This window comes from Lagenorhynchus albirostris, chromosome 2 (assembly GCF_949774975.1).
Source record: "Lagenorhynchus albirostris chromosome 2, mLagAlb1.1, whole genome shotgun sequence".
In the NCBI taxonomy this organism is placed as follows: Eukaryota; Metazoa; Chordata; class Mammalia; order Artiodactyla; family Delphinidae; genus Lagenorhynchus; species Lagenorhynchus albirostris.
In genome coordinates this window covers 83,156,848-83,182,065 of record NC_083096.1, presented here as the reverse complement: position 1 = coordinate 83,182,065, position 25,218 = coordinate 83,156,848, and the positions used below count along the sequence as shown (strand labels likewise).

Sequence of the window (25,218 nt, the reverse complement as noted above, 5' to 3'; positions counted from 1 at the left end):
GAATGAGAGAAGTAGATACCATCTAAATTTGTTCTTTCTCTTGTTTTCCCTCCCTCCTATACGTACATTCCTCATTTGTACTTATTTCTAGGTTAATTTGTCACCTCATCTCTGCTTTATTTTAAAACAGCTTAGTTGAGGTATCATTGACATAAAATGAACTGTACATATCTAAAATGTACAATTTGAAAAGTTTTGGAATATGTACCCACCTATGGAATCATCACCACATTCAAGACAGGGACCATATCTATCACCTCCAATTTTCCCTACACCTCTTTGTAATTCCTCTCTCCCACCCCACTCTACCTCTCCTCACCCTCCTCTTCCCAGCCATGACTGATCTGATTTCTGACACTCTAGATTCGTTTGCACTTTCAAGGGTTTTGTATAAATGGAATCATATGGTAGGTGCTTATTTTTGTCTTCTTTCACTCAGGCTGATTCATGTTGTTGTGTGTATCATTCCTTTGTACTCTTGAGTAGTATTCCACTCAGGCTGATTCATGTTGTTGTGTGTATCATTCCTTTGTACTCTTGAGTAGTATTCCATCATCTTTGCCTTTTTCTCTGTGTTGGTTTTCTTCCTTCTCTGCTGCCTGGCTAGCTTATGTAGAAGGAAGTCTGGCCTGTGGAACTCCCAAGGTTTACCTTTTACGGCTGCTTGTTTGATTCTCTTCTGGCCCAAGTTCAGAAATTTCGGAGAAGGGCTCTGATTGGTCTATCTTGGGTCCGATGCTCCCCTCTGAGCCAAAGGACTGTGGTTGGAGGGGCAGGGACACATGAAGAACACGGCAAAGCTATGAGAATCTTCTGAATGTGTTTGATTCCAGCCTTCAGCCCACGTGGGAACATCCTTCTGACCTTCCTCCTTACCCTACCTTCCAGATTCTCACTGAAATTGTAAAATGCATTACACTAGGATCCATTCCAAATGAATTAAATAAGAAAGGTAAAAAATAAAACCTATAAAGAAAGCTCCTATATAAATTCAGAGTAGAAAAGACCTTCTAACTGTGATATAAAATCTAGATGGCATAAAGTAAAAGATTTAACACTTAAATTCCATAAAAATAAAAATCATTGCTTGGCAATGAGCAAAGTAAAAAGGCAAATGGCAAACTGGGAGCAAGTTGTTTATAATTCATTTCACAGACAAAGTTTAATGTCTTTAATATTTTAAGAGCTCCTATAGGTCAATAAGAAAAAACCCAATTACCCAGAAAAAAAACTGGGCAAAAATGTTAAGAAACAGTTCACAGATAAAGGAGATACAAGCAACTTTTAAATACATGAATAGCAACCTCTCTTATATTAAAAGCAACATAAATTCAAAATACAATGAAATACCATTTTCACTATTAAATTAGTAAGAAAAAAAGTCTCCCTGGCAAGGCTTGCCAGGGAGAAAGCAAAGAACCAGGTGAGATTCTTGAGGTGCCTTTGTCTCCAGCCAAGGCTCCTGGCTGTCTCCCCAGGGACAGTGCCAGCTATCCTCCCCTCCCCCACTGGTCAAGCCCAGAGCCAGGCCACCCTATCCCTTCCCACAAGCCAACATGAAACAAACAGTGAAAACACCAAGCTTTGTTGCTAGGAAAAAACCACCCTAGGTATTAAAATTATGATGTATTAATGTACGGTATTGGCAGGGGAGGGGGAAATGGACATTCTCCTACACTGCTGTTGCAAGTGTCAGTCTGTGCCACCTACAGGTGGGCAATTTAGTAATAACCATCAGAATTGGTGGGAGGGAGGTCCGAGAGGGAGGGGATATAGGTATACACATAGCTGATTCACTTCATTGTACAGCAGAAACTAACACAACATCGTAAAGCAAGTTTACTCCAAAAATAAATAAATAAATAAATAAGCGACATGGTACCTTGAAGTATAAAATGAATAGTGCTTTAAAATGTAAAAAAAAAGGGACTTCCCTGGCGGCGCAGTGGTTAAGACTCCATGCTCTCAATGCAGGGGACCTGGGCTCAATCCCTGGTCAGGGAGCTAGATCCCACATGCATGCCACAACTAAGGAGCCCGTCTGCCGCAACTGACAGGGCACAACCAAATAAATAAAATAAAATATATTTTTTTAAAAAAAATTCATAATTCATTGGGATACTGTTTGCTACTGCAAGAAATTGGCAACAAGTTAAATGTCTACCAGGACTTCCCTGGTGGCACAGTGGTTGGGAATCTGCCTGCCAATACAGGGGACCTGGGTTCGAGCCGGGACACGGTTGGTCCGGGAAGATCCCACATGCTGTGGATCAACTAAGCCCGTGCACCACAACTACTGAGCCTGTGCTCTACAGCCCGCGAGCCACAACTACTGAAGCCCACGTGCCACAACTACTGAAGCCCACGTGCCCTAGAGCCCACGCACTGCAACTACTGAGCCTGCACACCACAACTACTGAAGCCCGCATGCCTAGAGCCCGTGCTCTACAACAAGAGAAACCACTGCGGTGAGAAGCCCGCGCACCACAATGAAGAGCAGCCCCCGCTCACTGCAAGTAGAGAAAGCCCGCACGCAGCAACGAAGACCCAACGCAGCCAAAAAATTTAAAAAAAAGAAAGAAAATCTATGAACTAAAATAAGTAAATAAATAAATAAAAATAAATGTCTACCAGTAAGAGGTTGGTTAAGCCCATTATGATAATACATCCATTCAACAGAATACTCTGTAGTTGTAAAAAGAGAACGAGCGCCCTTCTTATGAATTAAAAGATTTCCAAGATGGATTATAAAGTGGGGAAAAAAAAGTAAGATGCAGTGTAAAATGCATAGCATGCTCTCATTTGTATAGAAAGGAAAAGATTGCATTGTAAATTTGTATTTACTTGTATAGTACTTAAAATCTCTGGAGGAATCCACAGGAAATGTTAACATGGTTACCAGTTTGGGAAGGTGAAGAGGAACTGGACACATGGAAGACAGGGATAGAAAATACATATTTATGGATATGTATTTATTTAATTTTGAATCTTATAAATATATTATCTTCTTAAAAGATTAAGTGATTTTTGAAAAATTCTATTGCCTTGTCTTAAGTTGAACCAAGCCATTTTTTTCTAAACATTTTGGTTCAAGGAAAGTTTAACTTTCAGGTTTGCCTCAGTTTAGCAAAGCAGCATGTTTATGTTTAGTGTCATGATTTTGGTTTAAGTCCCGGTTACCTACTTATCTAAATCACACAAATACACATATTCACACACACACTGAGGTACACACTAAGCATAGACATTCTTGGACACTCCTCTAGATCAGCATAAGATCTAAGCGGAGGATGAAGCATACACAGAACTCCAAAACAGAGTTAAGCAAGTAGGCATCTCTAGGGAGAGAGAAGACAAGGTGGAGGAAGAACGATTTGGGAGGTAACTCGAAGGGGAAAGAGAAAGTGAATTGTGGGCGAGCGGATGGGGTGGTGGGACATGAAGGATGGGATCAACAGAAATAGAATTCAGTCCCTTCCTGTCTCTTGTTGCAATTGCTACAGGTGCCTGCAAGGAGACAATCGTCTCTGATTCAGCAGATCTCAGAGCTGAGTCACAGCCTTCTGGTGACAACTCAGGGGTTTATCCAAGAGGCCCTGGATGACCCCACCCCTATGAGTTCACGTCCTGTACCCTCTTTAATTTAAGGCACACTCAGCGGAGCTCTGAGGATGGCTAAGAGCCCTCTGGACACATGTGGAGCCTATCCTGATCTCCCCACACTTTATTCCTGATAAACAAAGAGAAGACTGAAAGGGAAGGTCTACTTTAATGTCCCCAGTTAGGGAGGTGAAGGGATTACTGTGTCACCCTTCCAAATTCAAATGGAGTCCTCCCTCCAGACCTCCCTTGCTGGCTTTAAGGCCTCTGGGGCTAGAATCTTCATTCCTGGCTCAGGTACAGATGTGCCTCCTTAAAGCTTCCAACTCATTTTCTGCAGCACCTCCCTTACATCACCACTGGACAATGTTTTCAGCCAGGTGCTGGACTTGCACGGAGTGTGATCTCAGTCCTGCTCTGGGTGCTTCCAGCTCACATGAAAAACTCTGACGTACAGGGTCATAGGTCCCTCATAACAGAGCTATTAGGAGGAGAAATGGGATGATAAATAATTGCTGACATTTATCTAGCACTTAGTATGCGCTGAACAACTTACATAATTAGTCAATTTAATCTTCACGACTACCTTATGCAGCTGATGTACTGTTATTATCCCATTTTACAGATAGAGAAAGTAAGGCTTAGAGGTTAACCGACTTGCTCATGTTTGCAGGGTTGGTGAGAAGGGAGCCAGAATTTGAATTCAGATCTGTATGAGCCCAGAGGTTTAAGGACAGTGCTTCATCCCGGAACGTTTATGTGAAACACTTGGTAAACTAAGGTTCTGCACACGTTACTTGTTATTGTTTCTATGGAACATGATAATAGCTAGCAGTTATTGAGGATTCATGGTGTGCCACATATTTTACATATATCATCTCATTTAATCTTAGCAGTGCCCTTTGAATATATTACTGTCTACATAAGGTTTCCTGGTCCAGGGTTACACAGCTGATGAATTTTGAACACTGGCAGTCTGACAGCAAGGCCTCCCCTACACTATGCTGTCTTCCCAAAGATTAAAAGATTCATGAAAATAGTCAATCAGGTGTTAATATTCTGACTGGAAGCAATCTGAGAATTGTGATGTCCTGTTTTGCGGCAGCTCAGAATTTCAGCGCTTGCGCAGATCCGTTCTGAGGAAGACAGAAGTGAGAGGGGCACACATTTTGTCCGAGTACCTAACTCCATCGCAGTTCTGTGTCTCAGTTACATAGGGCTCTATGCCCTTTCTATAAGGCCATTAAAGATCAATAGTTAGCACAATTGTTAATTTAAGCTCTCCTTTCCTTCCCCCCTCCCTCTAATAGGTCATTAGTTCCATCAGACAGGTTGACATGTCTTTCTGTTGGATTTTCTTCTGACTCTCCATGGAAGAGTGCTTATCTGCAAACAAACCTTCAACTCAACTGTGCACAGATAAACCAACCTCCACTCTAACAGGAAACGACATTCAACTGTCCTGAAGAACTAATTTTAATTGTTCTGCACGTACTACAAACATTCTGTTTACACATTTCATATGTCCACAATATTACTTCTGAGTAATCTTTAAGATGAGAGAGAGAGGGGCAGAGAGAGAGAGAGAGAGAGAGAGAGACTGTTTTTCCTTGACTGGGACTCTTGTATCCACCTATATCTACCAACATGCTTTGCACAGAGTACGTGCTCAGTACCTGTTTGCTGAATGAACGTTATTTTCAGATTTAGAAAACACTATTTCAATCAAAGAGTGTTTATTATTTTTCATAGAACTTCCTCTGTACCATCAAAATTTCTCCTGACCAAACAGTGTCAATAACCTGTCCTGCGTAAAGCACGTACTATGTGCCAGGCCCTCAGATGCTGAGGACACAAATGTGATGAAATCTAGTTCCTCCACTCCAAGAACTCACAATCTATGCTTTAGCCTTTTTCCCCTGAGTGGGGGTGGGGGTCCTATTGGTCCCTTAAGGACATAGAGATGCTTCTGGAGTACAGAATTCTCTCCTATATTTCCAGGTCCCCAGATGTAAGCACAAGCTGCAAACCCAGGTAGCTTAGAAAGGAAAAGCCGGCCAGTCGTGCTTGTGCTCGCAATGCCCTTGTTATTGTTCTGGGTGGAAGGCAGAAGACTGAGGAGCAGAGAAATGACAGATGAAGCCCTTTAATTTGCTAGCGATTAATTCTGTTACTTACTTTAAATCAAAATGTTCAGCCTTTCCCAGTCACTCATCAACCACTGTTAACATCAGTGTCTTCTCAGCCTTTGGAAGGCTCTGAGTATAAACAGCCCATTACCTTGCAACGAAAGATAAATGGTAGAACCTTGATTAAGCATAATGCTCTGGGAATGAACTTTACCAGTTCATTGATTCTTCTACTTATTGGAGACTTAGCCAAAATACATTAAAAAAAAATTTAACATTCATGCATTCATTCCATCAACTAATCAACATAACAGAGTGGTTAAGAGCAATCTCTGGAGCCGGGCTGCCTGGATTCAATCCCAGCTCCGTCACTTGGTTACCTTGGACAGCTTGCTTACCTCTCTGTGCTTCTGTCTCCTTATCTGTAAAACGGAGATGATAACAGTACTTATCTCATAGCATAATTATGAAAATTAGATATATTAAAATATATAAAGTTCAAAGGATGGTGCCTACTATATTGTAAGTGCTACATAACCTACATAATAATAATATTGTTGTCATTGTTGACCACTCCATACTCTGTCCATGAAAGGGCAATAAGCAGGATAAGTTTGATCCCTGCCTCACAGTGAATTTCTACTATTATAAAAACATTGAAACACTATAGAATCATACAGAGTAAAATATGAAAATCTACCCCCATCTCCCCTGATTCTACTCCCCAGAGGCAACCATCATTAGTAATTTTATGTGTGTCCTTCCAGACTATTTTTCTAGGCATATGAAAATATATACATAAACATAAGTTGCTTGTTTTTATTTTTAAAAAAATCATTTTGCTAACAATATATCATACACATTTTTGCAGGTCAGTCCATACAGACCTATCTCCTTTGAAGTGGCTGCCTTTGTTTTCTTTATAAGATAAACCATACTCTTAAATTTAAGTTTCTTCCTATTGATGCACATTAGATTGTTTTCAATGTTTCACTAATGAAAACAACACCAAAGTGAACATCCTTATACATGTAGCTTTGTACATTTGTAGACTATTTCTTAAGCATAAGTTCCTTAAAATGGATGTTATAGCCCATTTCCCCATAATATGAAAGTGTCCACTTTGACAAAGCAGGAATAAAGCAGGGTTGAAAGGACAGCCTCAGAGCCATTATGACAAATTCCCATCCCATCTCCCACTGGGCTGTGGCCGCCACTGTGGGAGATAGCCAATTGGGTTGAAAGTCTAGCAAAAGCCTAGGAAATTCGTTTTTTGAATGAATCTCTCATAACAGCTTATTTGGTTGCAGTTCTCTTCTTCCTGAAGATGTGGTAGAAACATTCTCATTAATGGAGAGCTGTGAATAGCCAAGTTCCAAGTAATTAAGGCTTTCATCTTCATCTCAGAACCTCATTCACATCCCTTTTCTCTCCTAGTCCATTCTCCCCAAGGCATTGTGACCTGGCACAAAAACCTATGACTGGATGACTTCCATTCTCCTTCAAATATTTAGAGCACCTGATTGATGAAAGAAAGAGCAAGTGAGCAAAGAGGGAGGAAGAGCTAAAAGAAATGACAGCCAGATGGGGATCATGATATGTTTAAACTGGAAAATCATTCAAGAGAAACCTCATGCTATAAATATTCACAGATAATGACAAGTTGGGTAAATGCCTTTGTGGTCCTGAGCTAAGCTAAAGACATCACCCTGGATATGTGAGTTAGGTTACAGGCTTAAGTTCCCTGCAAAGAGACCAAAAATACAGTGGCTTAATCGAGACAGAAGTTTAATTCTCCCTGTTGGGAAGTCCACAGATAGGCAGGAGTTTTAGAGCAGACACATAGCACTGTTCCCTAAGGTCATCCAGGGATACAGGCATGGGGGCAGCTCTTCCATCCTCAGCGGTGGCTCCCATCTTTGGTTTAAGGTGGCCATTGCAGTGGCTGTCCTTTCCCACACAGTGGGAAATGGAGAGTGGAGTACAAGCCCTTTTCTCTATAAAGAATGTTGTACTGATGTTGTTCACATCACTTCCACTCACATTCCAGTAGCAAGAATGTAGTTATATGTCCCTCCTAGCTGCAAGGGAGGCTGGGAAATGTGGTTGCTTCCTGGATGACAATTTGCTCAGACAAATCTTGGTGTTTTATGAAGAAGAAGAAGAGGAAGAAGGAGGAGGAGAAGAAGGAGAAGAAAGGGGAGGGGAAGGAGGGGGGGACAGGCAGAGAAGGGAAAGATAAATATGGGGTGTTTGTAGAATTTGGAACTAGCGGGTAGCACGAGAGCATGGCAGCAAGGGGTAAAACCAGTCAGGCAAGAGTTGATGACAAGTGTCTTCCCGCTTAAACATCCTTTGGGGGCGCCTTCCTGGGATCCCCAGACTAGATCAGGACCCTTGTTTTACCCTGTGACAGCACTCTGGGCTTCTCCTTTCAAAGCTCTGATCACACTTGTAATTGATTATTTGTCCAATGACCATCTTCCCTGCTAGAATGGGAATTCCATGAGGACAGAAACCATGTCTGTCTTATTCGATACTGTATCTTCAGTGCTATCATAGGGCTTGGTACTAGTAGGGCCCAATAAATGTTTGTTTAATGAAGGGGAAACAAAGTCAAGAGAAACCTAGACTCTTCTCTCAAGACAGTCACAGCCTAATTGGAGAAGTGGGGATACAGACACATATGCAGTTACTACACTGGGCAAGTCCTGTAAGAGTGGAATTCAGAAAGTGACATGAGAGCAAAAAGAAAATAACCTCCAACTGAGAAGGTGGCAGCTGACACTGAACGTCACAGAGCTGAGGTCTTGGTTCTACTCCTCAACCAAGCAATGGAGAAATCAGATTGCATCCAATAGGACTGCCAGCCTTGATGTGTGACTAGAGATTATGCCTCAGATAAATGGTTAACTGCCTCAGGCCCCTAACCACACACTGAGTACCCATTCTTTCAAGACTCAACTTTGAATATCACTTTTATATAACAATTTCTCTGATTCACCCTATCCCACCCTACCCTGTTCAGACAGCACAGATCCCTTCCTCCCTATGTCCCCCATTGTATCCTACACTTCAGTCTGTCACAGCACCTACAGCCCTTCAGAGCACTTATGGTTCAGATGTCTGAGACGCTCCCCAGTGAAAGCTTCCTGAGGGCAGGGGCTGTGCTTATGTATCCTTGTTTCCTAGCATATCACACAGGGCCTGGAGTTCAGAAGGCATTCAACAAATATTGAATGATGGAAGTCAGTCCATGGCTAGGCATCACACACTTCCAGACCGAGGAATCTGTACTCATTAAAATACTTACTGCCTTTACAGTCATTTCTTTACAGATGGGTAGAAACTTGGCAGGTAGTTGTGGGCCCTGATCCTTTGGTTAGAGGGAAAGGGATTCTTAACTGGGACCAGTGGGACTTTCTTATGGTTTCCATTGTCTCAGCATCATTGGCCCAGGGACAATGAGTGGGAAATGACACAAGTACCAATGGTTCAGAAGATGCTATTGCCGCAATGAAGCAGGTACCACCTGAAGTTCAAGTGGCTTCAATGGCTGGTTTGGGATGTGTAAACACCACTGTTAAAGAGCTCTTGGATACACCAGGGCATAGTGCTTGATGGGGTACCTGGACAAGATCCCATCCTTTGAGAAAACTTGGATGTACATTATTTGTTAGTGCTATGTTTTGGGATATGGTCCAAAATGCTTCAGATTCCTCAAGTTGTTTTCATTTCCTTCATTTTGGAGAGCTCAGACCAATGAGGGACTCACTCAGGGACTGCTGGGCACTGAATGTAAGCTGTTCTTCTCAGAGTCAGCTGGTAGATCCCAGAGAGGTCACGGTCAAAGAGAGCCAGAACGTGGTAATGCCAAACACACCAATAACCACCAGGACTTGTTATGTTCTAGGGCTAATCTACTTGTTCAAAGTGCTTTCATATAATCATTTTATTTGATCTTGCCAGAAATCCCATCAGACAGGCAGAGAATGTACGGGCCCAGAAAGACAAGGTGAGTCGCTCAAGGTCACCTGCAAGGTTGTGGTGGAGCAAAGGAAAAACAAAAGCCAACATTCTCCAAGGAAAGGACAACAGATGGAAGAAAGCTACAGAAAGATCAGTTTTCACTCAGTTCAAAGGGAAAGCTCTAGCTGACAGAGCTGTGTTGTTGAGTCAAGGGGTAACTGTGTCCCATGTGCCTAGGTGTTGGTGGGCCTCAGGGCAGGAAAGCTCTGGAGGAGGTGGAGGGCAGGAGTTGAGGGTTCTTGCACATGACGACCCTTAGGTTTCTTCCACCCCTGGCATTTCTGATGTTAGGGGGGAATGTCATCAGTTGGTCCTAGAAGACTCTGAAGCTTAGAAATAAGCAAACAACACTTAGCTTACCCCTCTAGGTGAGGTCTGGGACTGTGACCTACTCCTTTGCTCTCCACCTGTATGCTGCCCTCTGGGCCTCCCCTGGTACCCCACCCTCCCCTTCACCCCTATGCCCAGTCTGCAGCCCCAATGCTCAGTGTAGCCTGCTCTCACCTGAACACTATTGTGTGCTGCTGCAAAAGCACTGAGCACACTCTGGAGAACCTGTGTTACTAGGAGCAGCCTGGTCAGCTGGTCATGGGCTCATGGCCACCCCCATCGAGCTGTGGCTGCCTCGTCCAAGCTTGTGTCAAGCCCTCAGCTTGGGCCACACAGTTAGAAGTTCACACTTAGCACCAAAGGGAAGACTAATTTTCTAGTTCCAAGGGTAGAACTTGAGCAAGTTCTTTCTCTCTATGTGAATGGACTTTGCACAGTCTCAGGTTTCCAAGAGAATATATTAAAAACACAAGCCAGCTTTAATATGGTCTCCCAAGTTCCTGACCCACATTAGGGAGGAAAAGGAGAGGACCCCTGGCCAGAGAAGAAAGTTGAGATTACAGTTTTTTAGTCTATCCCACAAAAACACTTTAAACACAGCACTGACACCTATTCTAGTCTATCTTATCCTATCCTATCCTACCCTATTTTATCCCAATAGACGCCACCACTGAAGCAAATTGCATCAGTTTTATGACTAAGACTTACAAGCCTTAATTACTCTGGGGGATAGTTGAGTAACCAAAGAAAGAAAGTCTTGCTACAAAATGGGACTTAACTAGAGGACTCTAGGCTCTAATGAAAGGATAATCCTCTTAATTAATAGTTAACTTCTTTTCTACAGAGTCTTTGACTGGATGCACACCTCATAGATGCTCTGGACATCCTTCAGTCTGGCATATGCTCTTTTCTTTTTCTAAACACTTTCCTTTCTAATTCCCCATTCTCAGCCTCCTTCACCAAACACTTTCCTTTCTAATTCCCCGTTCTCAGCCTCCTTCACCTGACTAATTTCCGCTCACTCCTCAGGTCTCAGTTTAGGTCCTACTTCCCTTGGAAAGCTTTTCTTCCCCCTCAAGAATGAAGTACATGTTCTTCTTATATCTTCCCAATGGTGTAACCACGTTCAGTTGAGCAATGGTGCACCACAGGACCCTAAGGAAGACCACTGACGTCAGAGACATGTTGCATAGTATACAACCTGTAAAACTGTCTATGGCTGCCCCACTCCCATAGTCCTCTGTACTTCTCCCCAGAGTAGCAACTACCCTTGAATGGTAAGTGCCTGTTTTCTAATGAAGCTTCTTGAGGAAAAGGATCTTGTCTTGAGCACTGTCGTATCCCCAGGGCCTCAAACTGATCTTGGCACTTAGTAAGGACTCAATAATGTTTGTTAAATTAACTTACAAGTATTTTTAAAAAACCATTAAACTCATACATACCTCAGACCACACATTATCACTGCTTCCTGTTTCCTTTTTACCTTCTTCCACTTCTTTCCCTGTATCCTGCTACCCGTCAGTCAAAATCTTGCATCTGGGCCCTGTCAACACAGGGACATTCTATCAGAGCAGGGAAAGCCATTCATGGTTGTTTGAGTTTCCTTGGGCTGCCATAAAAAGGTACTGCAAACTGGGTGGCTTAAAATAACAGACATTTATTGTCTCACAGTTGGGAAGGATAGAAGTTCAAGATCAAGGTGTTGGCAGTGCCATGCTCCCTCTAAAACATGTAGGCAAGAATACGTCTTTGCCTCTTATAGCTTCTGTTTTTTTCTGGCCATCCTCAGCATTCTCTGAATTATAGATGCATCACTCCAATCTCTGCCACCCTCATCACGTGGCCATCTTCTCCCTGCGCATCTGTGTCTTCATATGGTCATCTTCTTACTAGGACACCTATCATGTTGAATCAGGGCTCATGCTAATGACTTCATCTTAACTTGATTGAATCTACCAAGACCCTATTTCTGAATAAGGTCACCTTCACAGGTACTAGAGATTAGGACTTCAATATATCTTTGGTATATAATTCAACCCATAACAGTGGTATAGACAGTGGTTTTTCAAACTCTAGCATGCATCAGAATAACCTAGAGGATTTGTTAAAATACAGATTGCTGGGTCACATATCCAGAGTTCCTGATTCAGGAGATCTGGGGTGGGGCCTAAGAATGTGCATTTCTAACAAGTTCCCACGTGATGCTGATGCTGCTGGCCCTGGTAGCACACTCTGAGAACCACTAGTGTAAACCAAAAATGTATTATGAGGGTTTTTCTTGGACCATGCCTGATCTCTTGACGTATCTTTCTTTCTTTTAGTGCAATCTCTTACATAACTATTTATTTTCACGGCTACTCTAATTCGAGAAATAGGTTTACTTTGTTGTGATATGGTGTGTGCTTTCAAAGAGAGAGAGAGTAGAAAATGATACAGCTCCTGTGATTTCCTCTGAATGTACTGAAAGATTGTGCAATTCCATCTAATATAGTTCCCAGTGATATTGTTTGGGGTGAGATATTTGTTCTGGCAAGGACTGTTTTCAGTGATTATTATCATGGTGTTCTAAATAAAGAACCAAGCCCCAACCTGACCCCTAAACTAACATAAAGGAAAGCTCTGATATCCAAAAGGTTCCAGTGACTCAGGCCATACCTTTTTTCACTGGGCCGGGTCTGTGGCCTCTCCGCGGCTCTGAAGCTAAGCCAGCCAGAGTCGTCTGCTGCTTACTGTTCATCTGCACCCACTGAAGGCAGTTTACAAAGACTCGTCCACATCCTTAAGATATGCTCCCGGGGCTTCCCTGGTGGCGCAGTGGTTAAGAATCCGCCTGCCAATGCAAGGGACACGGGTTCGAGCCCCGGTCTGGGAAGATCCCACAAGCCGCGCAGCAACTAAGCCCATGAGCCACAACTACTGAGCCCGCGGTCCTAGAGCCCATGCTCCACAACAAAGAGAAGCCTCTGCGATGAGAAGCCCGCGCACCGCAACCAAGAGTAGCCCCCGCTCGCCACAACTAGAGAAAGCCCGCGCGCGGCAACGAAGCCATAAATAAATAAAAATAGATGCTCCCGAAGTCTGTCCTCTCATGTGAAAATCTGACTTACAAGCAGTAGCAGAGAAGAGTTTCAGAGCTGACACCTGTCTTACAACTTATCAACTTCAATCTCTTCGTTTTATAGGTGCAGAGAAAAGTGACTTAACCTGGCTCACACAACTAGCCTGTGGGACAACCGGAGTAAATTTCAGGTCCACAGTCACTTTCCAGCATTTTCCATGCCACCCCTTCATCCTGCCACCTGCCTTGGAGATGAACGGACTGAAACCAACGCTAAACTAATAACCCGCCATGTTGCTCCAAACCATCTCCAAATTCTGTTTCCAAGGCAGTACAACGTCAGGGATAAACCTACCGCCCCCAAACCATGGAATAAGGGGCTGTGTAACAGGACTGGGCAATTCAGGAGCACATGGGAGTCGCACAGGTAGGTGAACAGAACCGGCCTGCTGGACTAGGTTCTGTGGAAACTGGGAGCACAGGCCCCATCTAACCGGGCAGCTAACACTCACCTCCAGTAGATGGGAGCCTTTGGACTGAGGGCCCAATGTTGCCAGACAGACCCATTTTTAAAAAGATGGTAGAATTTTGAATGTGTTTATAAGTGAAATCTCTTGCATTTAAAATATCGGCTCACATTTTAAATGTCTTTCAAAATGCTGGCAGGCTAAACACAACCCAGCCCATGGGCCACCAACACAGCATCTGCAGCACAGCCGTGGGTCCAGGATGGACACTACGGCCAGACAGACCAGTGTGAATCCTGGCTCAGCCCCGCTCTGTGACCTTGGGCAAGATACCTCTCTAGACTTGTTTCCTCATCCATAAAACTAGGATATTATTGGTCCTATTTCACAGTATTCTTGGGAAGATTAAGTGCCGTCATGTAGGTGAAACACTCAGGAGGCTTCCAGGCACACAATCAATCCTTGATATAAGTGAGCACTGCCACTATTATAACACTGAATCACGACGACCTGAAGGTCTCCAGTCAACAGCTTCACCCAGAAAGCTCTCTAAAGCTAAGCCAGCGCTCATCATCCCCCGCAGCCAGTTCCTGGCTCAGTGTCTCCTGTGGCCCCGTGACCCCTGCTGAGCATCCTTTGTTAGCATAACACAGCAGCCAGCACGTCGTTCCCGGTGGGGCTGGACAAACAGAAAGATCAGACAAAGCAGGCTGCTCAAACCACTCGGGCGGCACCTGGAGGGCGCCAGGGCGTGGCCAGGGGCTGTGAGCCTATGCAGAGGAAAGCATGGCTCAGGCACAGGGCTCGCGGTGTTGGACGAGGAGATGAACTCGGGTCCAGGACCAGCTTGGGTGATCTAAGAATGAGGCCTCCGGCCTGAGCGAGTTTGGTGCTGTTCAGGGAGACGCGAATGATGTGCCTGAGACCGGGATCTGGCCTGCGGTGTCTGACGGGGCGCATGAGGGCTTAAAAGTGGTTGAAAACTCTTTGGAATGCTGTCCAACTAGTGCTTTGCGTGTTACTTAAATTCCCAGCGAGGATGGAAAGGAATTAATAAAGAGAGATGCTGGGAATTCCCTGGCGGCCCAGTGGTTAGGATTCCGCACTTTCACTGCCGAGGGGTTCGATCCCTGGTCGATCCCACAAGCTGCGTTGTGTGACCAAAAAGAAAAAAGAAAAAAAGAAAGAGCGAGGTGCTAACTTGATCCCGTGGTGCTTGGTATGGGGGGCCGTGGGTGGGGGTGGGATCGGGGAGTGGGAGGATCTTAGTGCCCTTGTGGAAATGCAGGCAAATTCACCTCTGCTCGCTGAAGGCTGGGAGCTGGATCTCTTCAGGGGATAAAACAGCTGCTGAAGCAAGCAGGGCTTCCGAGGGCACAGTCCAAGGTGGGCACGTTTAGGATGAAGGAACACGTGCAGGGCTCAGGCAGGAGGGATGGAAACACTGAAGACAGCCTTGATAGGATAAACTCTCTTTTGAAGAAGTTAAAAAAATGAGCTAAAAGTTATTTTGCTTAACACTGTCTGCGGAAACCACAGAGGTCACGGAAATTGTAAATAGCTCCCTACCTCTTGGGCAACAGATAAGGCCTATTTTCAAGATGCACTGTTCTGTGGACGCTACCGTCTTGAATATTTTATAAATTCCTGATGTATTTGAATATTGGGAAAATGCTTCTTATTCTATTTCCAGTTCTTTTCATGGACATGGAAGAAAATAGACCAAGAGGAAGGGTTTAATATTTATGCAGTACCTAGTATCCCTTTTTTTTCTAGAAAATATATTCACCCTCCTTTTTTTCCAAATCCAATTCTTCTCTCAGTGCTACAAAAGAATTCATTGTTCACAGGAATTACAGGGAAGCATGCTGTAGCGTAGCTCCAAGATGTGGTATTGTGTGGTTGTTCATTTGCCAGTTTTTTGGAGTCAGTCAGAATTGAGTTTCAGATCTTACCCAGCCACTTCCTAGATGTGGACTTGGGCAAATTACTGAAACTTTCCAAGCTTAGTTTCCCACAGCTATAAAATGAAGCTAATAGTGGTCTCTACCTCAGAAGACTGTTCCGAAAATCAAATGAGCTAATGGATGTAAAGCACTTAGAAGGATCTGATGCATATTAAGTGCTAAATTAATGGTAGCTATTGTTAAAATTTCCCTCCAAGTTAACTCTTTAAAAAAAAAATCCACATCTTAAAAAATGGTTTTTCCTTCAAGTGAGGTATGCCTGTATTGAGGATGTGCTTCAATTTCTGGAGAGAGAACACAGAAGAAGTAAATCATTCCCACTGCTCTACATAGCTCATGTTGTAGGTGGGCTTCACCTAAAAGCCGTCTGGCTGAGTCATCACAGGGAAGGCCTCAGAAGACTCCCCGGGAGTTTCAGACCCAGACTGACCTTCAGGGTTTCCTGAGTTGGAGCAAAGTGACAAGAGCTTTATACTCACTACTGATCAGTCACTGGATGTGGGCCACCTGGACACAGGGGCTAACCTGGGTGGGGAGGCTCTCTGCAGGGGGGCAGCTGAAGGTCACCAGCCAACAGCATTGAAATGGAAGGGGCACCTGGTGGCCAATCCCAGTTTCCACTACAGCTCAGCTGTACTGTTTCTGTCTTTTATAAAAAAACTACATTTTTCTTCCAAAGAGCTCTCAGCACTTCACAGACTAGCACATTTTTCTCACCCATTTGCAGAAAGCTCTTGAGAAGTGAGGGGCTCCCCGCTTTGCCCATGCCCAGTTTTCACATGAAGAAAAGTGAACATGGCAAGCCAGTAACACTGACAGGGCATCACACACAGGGCTCCTGCCATTCAGCCAGCGTTCTGCTACTGCATTATTGCTTGCTTCTTATTTTGCCACCATATCCGGGTGCTGTGAAGCCAAACCTGAATGTTGTTTTGGGTTTTGTTTCATGGGAATGATGACTTCTCAAGGCTCTGCCCCATTTTAAGAGCATCATGACCTGTCTCAAGCATCTTGCACTCCCATACCTCAGTTCCAGGACTAGGATTAAGTGGGAATGGATGAGGATGTCACAAATCTCTGCCAATCAAATGAAGCAAGGGGGCCTGAGGGAAACAGAACTTCTTGCCTGGACACCCAGGAGCCAGGTCTTCCTACACCTTACCCCTCACCCTGCTCCCTCAGCTATGTTAGGAACCCGTCCAGTTATCTCATATCACAGTCAGCACCAGGGACAGCTTCCCAAGAGGATCACTTACACAGTACAGGGTGAATCCCAAGTGCACCCACTTGGGGAACAGTCTTGATGTTTGGACATTGTAGGAGATTTCTAAGTTGGCTGACAGATATGCAATTTCTGGCCCTAGAAAAATTGCAATTTCAGCATTCCTGGAGGAGTCACCAATATATCCTCTTTTTTTCCTGCACAATAAGCATTTGAAACATACAGTGCATTAATTTCCCTTGGAGTTCAGCTGGTCCAGAGGGTGTTGTTTTTACCTCTTTTTGTACATCAGGAAAGGGGGTCCTGGAGCCATCAGAGGTTACCAGATTCTCTCTTCAGACAAACAGAAAGAAAGCAGGGGTGACTTATTTCAGACAAAAAGGATTCATGTCCAAAAGCATTAAATAAGTCAAAGAAAGGGGCTTCCCTGGTGGCGCAGTGGTTGAGAGTCTGCCTGCCGATGCAGGGGACACGGGTTCGTGCCCCAGTCCGGGAAGATCCCACGTGCCATGGAGTGGCTGGGCCCGTGAGCCATGGCCGCTGAGCCTGCGCATCCGGAGCCTGTGCTCCACAACGGGAGAGGCCACAACAGTGAGAGGCCCGCATACCGCAAAAAAAAAAAAAAAAATTAAAAAGCTATCTCTAAAAATGAAAAGTGAAAGGAAACAATCCTAACTTGTATCTAAATGGTGGCATAACCACATGGAAAGAAACTAGTCGAAGTGACTTTAAGACATAGGAATTTAACTGTTTATTTCTAGTAATATATAATCTAAGAACAAAACATTACATAAAAAATTTTAAACTATTTACAGTAATCATATTATTAATGGCAGCAATGGTGTTATTGTGTGTGCATTTTGGGACAAAGCAAATGAGTAATTACGGTACTGCATTAGTTTCCTAAGACGGCCATAACAAATACCACCGACTGGGTGGCTTAACAGAAAGTTATTTTCTCAAGGTTCTAGAGGCTAGTAGTCCAAAATCAAGGTGCCATTTAGGGTGGGTTCTGGCGAGGTCTCTCTTTCTGACTTGTAGACAGCTGTCATCTTGCTGTGTCCATGGTTTTTCCTCTGAGCACAGGCAGAGAAAGAGCTCTCTGTATCTCTTACTCTTCTTACAGGTGTCACTCTTATGACCTCATTTAACCTTAATTACCTCCCTAAAGGCCCTATCTCCAAATACAGTCTCATTGGGGTTAAGGCTTCAACATATCAATTTGGGAGGGACACAATTCAGTCCATAATAGGTATCCTTGAGAACTGAAATTTCTGATATGGGAGAAAGGGAATATGGATGTAAGATGAATAAGGCTAAATAAAAACTCTGTAGTCCTGAATTCAAATGAAACTCTCAGTATCAGCCCATAATTTATTTTAATGAATAATTATTTATAATTGATATTAATTTTAATATAAATATGTTATAATTATATAATATATACTATATACAATAGAACATATATTACATAAATATGTATACTACATCTATCCATTGAAAAGACATAGAAACAAAGACCAATCCACTAATAATGAGACCACTAGTACCCCAGATTATAGCCTATAAATACCATTTCCCATTAAAATGAACCAGAGCTCCTTAGAGAACGTGTGATTCCGGTCTTGAGAAGGGAAATGTACAAGCTGGGCATAGAATATCTTGTCATCCACGTAGCAGAGAAGTTATTAAAGTTATTTCAAAGGCCTCAGGAACTGACTTGAGTAGTCTTCTCCTAGACTAAGATGGGATAATTTGATTTAGAAATTGATTTTGACTACAGAATATCTGAGCCTGATTGCCCATTCTGACTAGCAATTTTATGAATCATCCGATGTGGCCTTAAGACAGTAATTTGACTGTGTATCTCTCATAGTATATACTCTAAGGACAAAAAAAATTACAGAAAAATTCTTAATGATTTCCGCTTCAGCTTCAAAAAATAGATCAGAATTGTTTTTGTTACTTGCAACTAAAGAAACCCAACAGATAGCCTGAGGAAAACTGCCTAGCACAAGGTAGGGCATAACAGATACTCAGTAAATGTTGGCCTTTTTCCTAGGAGTCAAAAACCTACAATGACTTCTTTTCAGATGTTAAAATCTGTACAGGAAATTTCCTCTCTATGCATGAGGAAAATTCTGCCTCTGTTCACACCCTCTGTAGCTCTCCCCAGTTCCTCCAACTCAAGGCAAGAATATCTGTAAACTGATTTTCCATCCAAGGTTTTGATGGGGGAGGATCACTATGTTGACCCGTCAGTACCCACACCCTGTTCTTTTGTACTTTCTACTTCCTATCTGTCTTTAATATGCAGCCATGAGATCTCTTACCTCTTCCTCAACATGGTGCTAGGAAGATAAGTGAATTTAGCACTCCTCTCTGGGCCTGGAGCTCTCTATCTACCAATATGCCTAAGATTTTGATTTGAAGAAAAGTAAAAGACCCCACATAGACTTTGAGGCTTAAGCCACGAACTCAAGCTCATCTTTTACCAGAAAACTCTGCATTGAGAATTATCAGGTGCTGGCTCAGCTATTGATTCTCATTTGCTGCTGTTCCTTGCTTTGCAGAGAACTCCCTTGGGAATCTAATGGCAAAAAGGAACTCTGAAAGGGCAGAGCTCAGGTATTCCTGGGTTCCCTGGGTCGGGGGAGAAGAGAGGTAACGCCATCAAGTAACAGCAAAACCCCTCTCTCATTCTTACAGAACCACTAAGAGGCAGGAAACAGAAAGTGCAAGAGAGAACAGAGCATGGGTGCTGACATTCAACACAGGACACTCAAGTTTGTAATTAGGGGCTTTGACAGCTGGGAATAGGGTAGACAGAAGGTGAGGAGGAAGCAGGTGGGAGGAGAAAGAAGGGGGAGTAAGAAAATAGTCTCCTTTATGTTCCCCACTCCATTCTCCTTACCTCACTCCCCCCCCCATTAATTCCCACCCACACATCCAAGGAAGAGAGTGATAAAAAGGGTAATGAGGATGAGTCAAGTTCATAGGTATTTTATTGGCCCCATCATTCTCTCGAGTGTACACGTCTTAGGAATTTTTCTTTGGTACCCCTGTTGTGCTAGGAAGGCTTGTAGTAAGTGGCTTATGCTATCTCTGTTTCAGAACTTTAGGAGAAACTTGTTTTGATCTCCTTTCCTTGACATGCTTTTCCTTGGATTCATCTTTTCTTGCCATCAGAAAGCTAAAATATATAGAAACAGTACTGTTCTATACGAGTGACCGATTGTGCCTTCTTCGGCCTACATTCTTTATTCTGCAGTGAAGTTGAGGCTTATAAGTCAAAACAAAGGAGCTAACTTACTGTCCACCAGTTTATACAAAACTCACGGTATATATGAGTTTTTTAAACTAAGATCTGTTAAAAAGAAATCTGTTTCAACAGATAACCATGTACAATACCATGTGGTGAAAATGAATTCAGACCTTAAATGGTGACCTTGTTAAAATAAAAGTTAAAATATAGAAGCTCAAAAAGAGGTATAAACCAAAGAAGTATAAACTGAGGGGAAAATGTGCCAAGGAGATCACTTGGCCTACTTTTAATATTGAATTTTGCCTTTAAATTAGGCAAGAAGAATCTTTTGGTGGTTACTCCTGGCTTCTCAATGGCCTAGAGTAGTGTTTGAGGCCTAAATACCCTAATAAAATGCATGCACTTGGCTGGCCCTGTCCTCTGAGCATGGTATCTTCCTTGTGGATCCCATGGGCAAGGGCATGGCTCTGGCAAGAAGGGATCTGGTTTTCAGAACCATGGGCCCAAGCCCAGCACTACCCCAAAAGCATACCATGTCATCCAAAGCAAGCAGCACAGGTGGTGATAGATGTGCCATTCCAAGAAAGACCACTGTGGCTGATGCCTTGGCAGGTGACTCCTCCGATCTGAGCCCAGCTGAGCAGTGGCTGCTCATAGGGATCAGAGGGAGAAAACACACAGCTGTGAGGAGGACCTAGGGCCCGAGAATCGTTGCTGTGACCTCCTGGTCTGCTCTTTCCCTGGCGGTGCCTCCCTGTTTTCTGCTGTCTCAATCAGTCTCTTCCTGATGGATCTCCTGGTGCTCCCCAACTTTAAGGAAACCTATTCCCTATGGAAACTCTGAGAAATGCATCAAGGTGCAAGGTGATGGCCTCCAACAGTGGGACACATGTTCTGCCAATGACGTGGCTGAAATGGGAATGGATCACTGTTTGGGAGATGATCCTCGAGGACGGACTCCTGGATTGTTGCTGCCTTGTCTTAGGTTTGTTCCCAAGTCGCAGGTCCTCTGCTTCCCTCTTCTGGTCAATTGGAAGGACTCTTAATAGCCATTTATAGTTCAGGGAATAGATTAATCTGTTGGTAACAAGTAATAAAACCAAATCATAATCTCCTAATAAACTTTGAACTTTCAACTCACAAAAAGCTACACCCAAGAATTGGGATAATTAAAGACAACATGATTGCAGTTCAAATACGGTCATGTTAGGTAGTCATGACATCTACTCTATTGAGTAGACCTAGAGGGAAGATGTGAGATCAGCAGTTCCCAAATGTGATGTGCAATGTGCATTTTTTCAAAAAGAGAAATGATCTGTGACCAAATAAGTTTGGAAAATCTTAGGGTAAAGAAAGTTACACAGGTTTCTGTACTAAAAAATTTCTCAGGGCCTTTAAATTAGAAACTGTGAATCCCTAAGGGAGATGACACATACAGTTTTTGAATAATGAATCCTTCATTGAGGACCACTCCAAGGGCTAGTGTCCCATCGTGCAGATGACTCTAACATTGCAACACTAGACATTGAAGAGATGTACTAAGAAAGAGAGATCTCCCTCCACATTATAAAATGACAGGTATTATCTCACCCAAGCCAGTACCAGGACCAATAATACAAATGGCCACCAATACCTCACTAGTTAACATTAGGCTCAGTTTCAACCACCAAGCTCAGAGTTGGGAGGGACCCTAAGGTCCTAAATGTCTCTTGCAGTCTAATACCTTTATTTTGTAAATAAGGCTGGAGACTCAGAGAGCTATAAAGAAACGATAGTCTCAAAACCCAATGAGGAAATATAACCACAGTATGTCTCTGTGGGAGTCCAGTACTCACGACCATTTTCCCCAGAGGAGCTATCCATTGCAAAGAGTACACGTTTTGAAATCCTAGACCAGCAGGTAGAAAAAAAATGCTTAGTTCGAAACAGTGTAAATCAGGCCATCCCCTTCACTGGAAAGATGAACACAAGATGTTGCAGCATTTGGCAAAACAAGACCAGACTTATTATTCATTTATAAACCCACAGAGGGCACTTTTATAAAAGTCATCATCCTCATTCATACATCAAATGGAAAGTCAGGAAATATAGTGTGTGTTAAACTCTATGTGTTAAACTGTAAAGTGCTTTGATGCTTTTTCGTAAACGTTAATACATTTGGGAGAGCATCACAGCCTTCTGTATTAGCTAAGACTATGCTGGTTGCTAGTGACAAGAACCAGATTGAACTAACTTACGCAGACTAAGAAGGAGTGAAGGGAATAACTTACTGGAAAGCTCTCATTCCAAAAGGAAGAGCTGGATGTGAGTGAAAGAGCCACCGGGATTCTCATTCTTTCTCTCTTACGTGCTTCTCTCTGTCAGTCAGCGTCACTCACTTCCTCTGTAGATGGGATCAGCCACCCCGTGGGGGTTATGGCTGTCATTGGCTCAGAACCTCACAGGTCCCCCACCAGAAAGGAATGGACTCAAGTTCAAAAGTCCTTCAAAACAGAGAAGGGCTCTGATGGGCTTCACTTGTTGAGGTGTTTCTTTCTGAGACAAGGGTCTTAGGAGAGGCAGATGGCATGGTGGGTAAGAGGTCCAAATACTGACTCCTCTTCCCGCTAGCTATATAATCTTGGGAGAGTTCTTTAAGTCCTTTTACCTCAGTTTCCTTATCTGTAAAATGGTTTTAATAATAGTGTCTACTTTATTAAGTTTCATGTGATGATTAAAGGAGATGAAACATGTAGTAAAGAATATTATGTAGTACTTGCCACAGGGTAAGCAACCGATAATGATTAGCTATTATCATTACTGGTTTAGCTGGCAGGGTTAGGAAGCCATGCTTAAATCACTCCCTGTGGCAATTTAATGAAGAGATTAAAAGCGTAAACTCTGTGGTCTGATGATCTGGCTTCAAATCCCAACTCCCCCACTTACCAGCTATACTTTATGCAAGTTATTCAACTACTTTGTGCCTTTGGTTTCTTCATCTATAAAAAGAGGGGGAATAATGGTTCCTACCTTGTAAGGTGGTTTCAAGGAATAAATGGGATGATAAATGTCAATCGTTTGGCATCTGGCCTAGCACAGAGTAAGCAAGCAGCAGAAGTTATCATTAGTGTTATCATGAAGGCTGTGTAGGTGGTCTATGAAAAGATGAGAGCTCTCATTTGAACCATGATATTAGGAGTATTTCAGCCATTCAGTCAACAAGTATTTGCTGGGCTGCTTCTGCTGTGCTAGGTACTGTGCCAGATGTGGAGCTCAAGACGCTCAAGGCCTGGCCTCATGAGGCAAACATTCCAGCTAGGTCTTCAGAAGAGGCCTGTCACTCTGGCCAGAAAAAACAATAGGTGTCCACCACACCTACCAATTGTTAAGACTCCTAACTTCTCTGTCAATAACCAGTCCTTCTGCCTTCTCAAAACATTGTCACCTTCACCCTCATATCTTTCCATCTCCTTGTAAAGAGTACATCTTCCTATTCTTGATAGATAATTATCACTCTTATTTCTTGAATGTATGGGTGTACTGCATGTAAAAATCCTATTATATATATACTTTCTTTTGGGTATTTTAAAGACCTGGTAGATCACTACTCTTGAGGGCTTGCCACCTTGATTAACCTTATATTTAGGGTATGTAGAACCAAGCGTGCAGATGCTCAATGTCACCAAAAGAGAGCCGAATCCTTTAAAATCAGTGAATAAACCCTTACATCACACTGTATAAAGAAATCATTTCCAGGTAGATCACAGATCGAATGGGAAAAGCAAAACAATAAAGCTTCTAATAGATAATATAGGAGAATATCTTTATGAATTCTGTGTCAGGAAAAATTTCCTAAACAAGGCACCAAAGCACTTGCCAGTGGAAAAAAAAAAAGAAAGTTGAAAAAGGTGACTACATTAAAATTAAGAACATCTGTTCATTAAAGCATCCCACTGAAAGAGGGAAAAGACAAGCCTCAAAGTGGGAACAACATTTTGCAATGAGTCTAACCAACAAGGGGTTCATATCCAGAATATATAAAGAATTCCTACAAATCTATAAATCAAAAAGAAAACAAAAATAAACAACACAATGAAAAATGAGCAGAAGATTTGAACAGGCTCTCCACAAAAGAGAAATCAAATCAACCACATGCGCAAGAAAGATGCTCAACTTCATTAGCTGGCAGGGAAATGCACACTAAAACCACACTGATATACACTCACTAGAGAGCCATCGCCAAGTGTTGCAAAGATATTGAATGTAAAGAACTCTGATACGCTGCTGGTGGAACTGTAAATTGGCATATTACCATGGAAAAGATTGACATCATCTAGTAAAACAGAAGATATGCATAATTTATGACCCAGCAATTCCCCTCTGAGGTATATGTTCCCATAAAACATATGCTTATGTGCACTAGTACACATATTTAAGAATGTTCATAACAGTACTGAATAATAGCTCCAAGCTGAAACCACCTAAGTGTCTATCGAGAGTGGAATAAATAAAAATTATGGTATATTCATATTATGAAATGCTATAGAGTAAGAAACTGGGTTGGAGAATACAACAATATGGTGCATAGAAGATGAATCTTAAGGACATGATATCGAATGAAGACAGCCCAACAGTACAGGGCACATACTGTATGATATAATTTATATTAAAAATTTGTAAAGCAAGATTAAATAAATTTTAGGGACCTCCCTGGTGGCGCAGTGGTTAAGAATCCACCTGCCAATGCAGGGGACACGGGTTCGAGCTCGGGTGTGGGAAGATCCCACATGCTGTGGAGCAACTAAGCCCGTGCGCCACAGCTATTGAGCCTGTGCTCTAGAGCCATGAGCCACAACTACTGAGCCTGAGTGCCACAACTACTGAAGCCATGTTCCTAGAGCCTGTTCTCTGCAACAAGAGAAGTCAGCGCAATGAGAAGCCCGTGCACCGCAACGAAGAGCAGCCCCTGCTCACTGCAACTAGAGAAAAGCCCCCACGCAGCGACAAAGACCCAACGCAACCAAAAAAAAAAAAAGGTTAAATAAATTTTAGGACAAACTATTAAAAAAATGTAAGGAAGTAAACGCTGTGAAAATCAAGAAAGTATTTACTTCTAGGGGGAGAAAGGGAAATTTCCTATATTATAATTTCCTATAATTTCCTATAATTAGG

At 42.9% G+C, this 25,218-nt stretch overlaps 1 protein-coding gene across 1 annotated transcript in view; it reads right to left on the bottom strand.

The window, feature by feature from the left end:
• Window positions 1-17,137, bottom strand: part of VTCN1 (V-set domain containing T cell activation inhibitor 1) — a 110,508-nt gene extending 93,371 nt beyond the window's left edge. The window contains exons 1-3 of the mRNA XM_060139233.1: window positions 17,078-17,137; window positions 11,531-11,631; window positions 5,779-5,880 (exon numbers count right to left, since the gene is read on the bottom strand). The gene's annotated coding sequence lies outside the window, so the exon portion shown is untranslated. The remainder of the gene's footprint in view (window positions 1-5,778; window positions 5,881-11,530; window positions 11,632-17,077) is intronic.
• Between the last annotated feature and the right edge of the window lie 8,081 nt (window positions 17,138-25,218).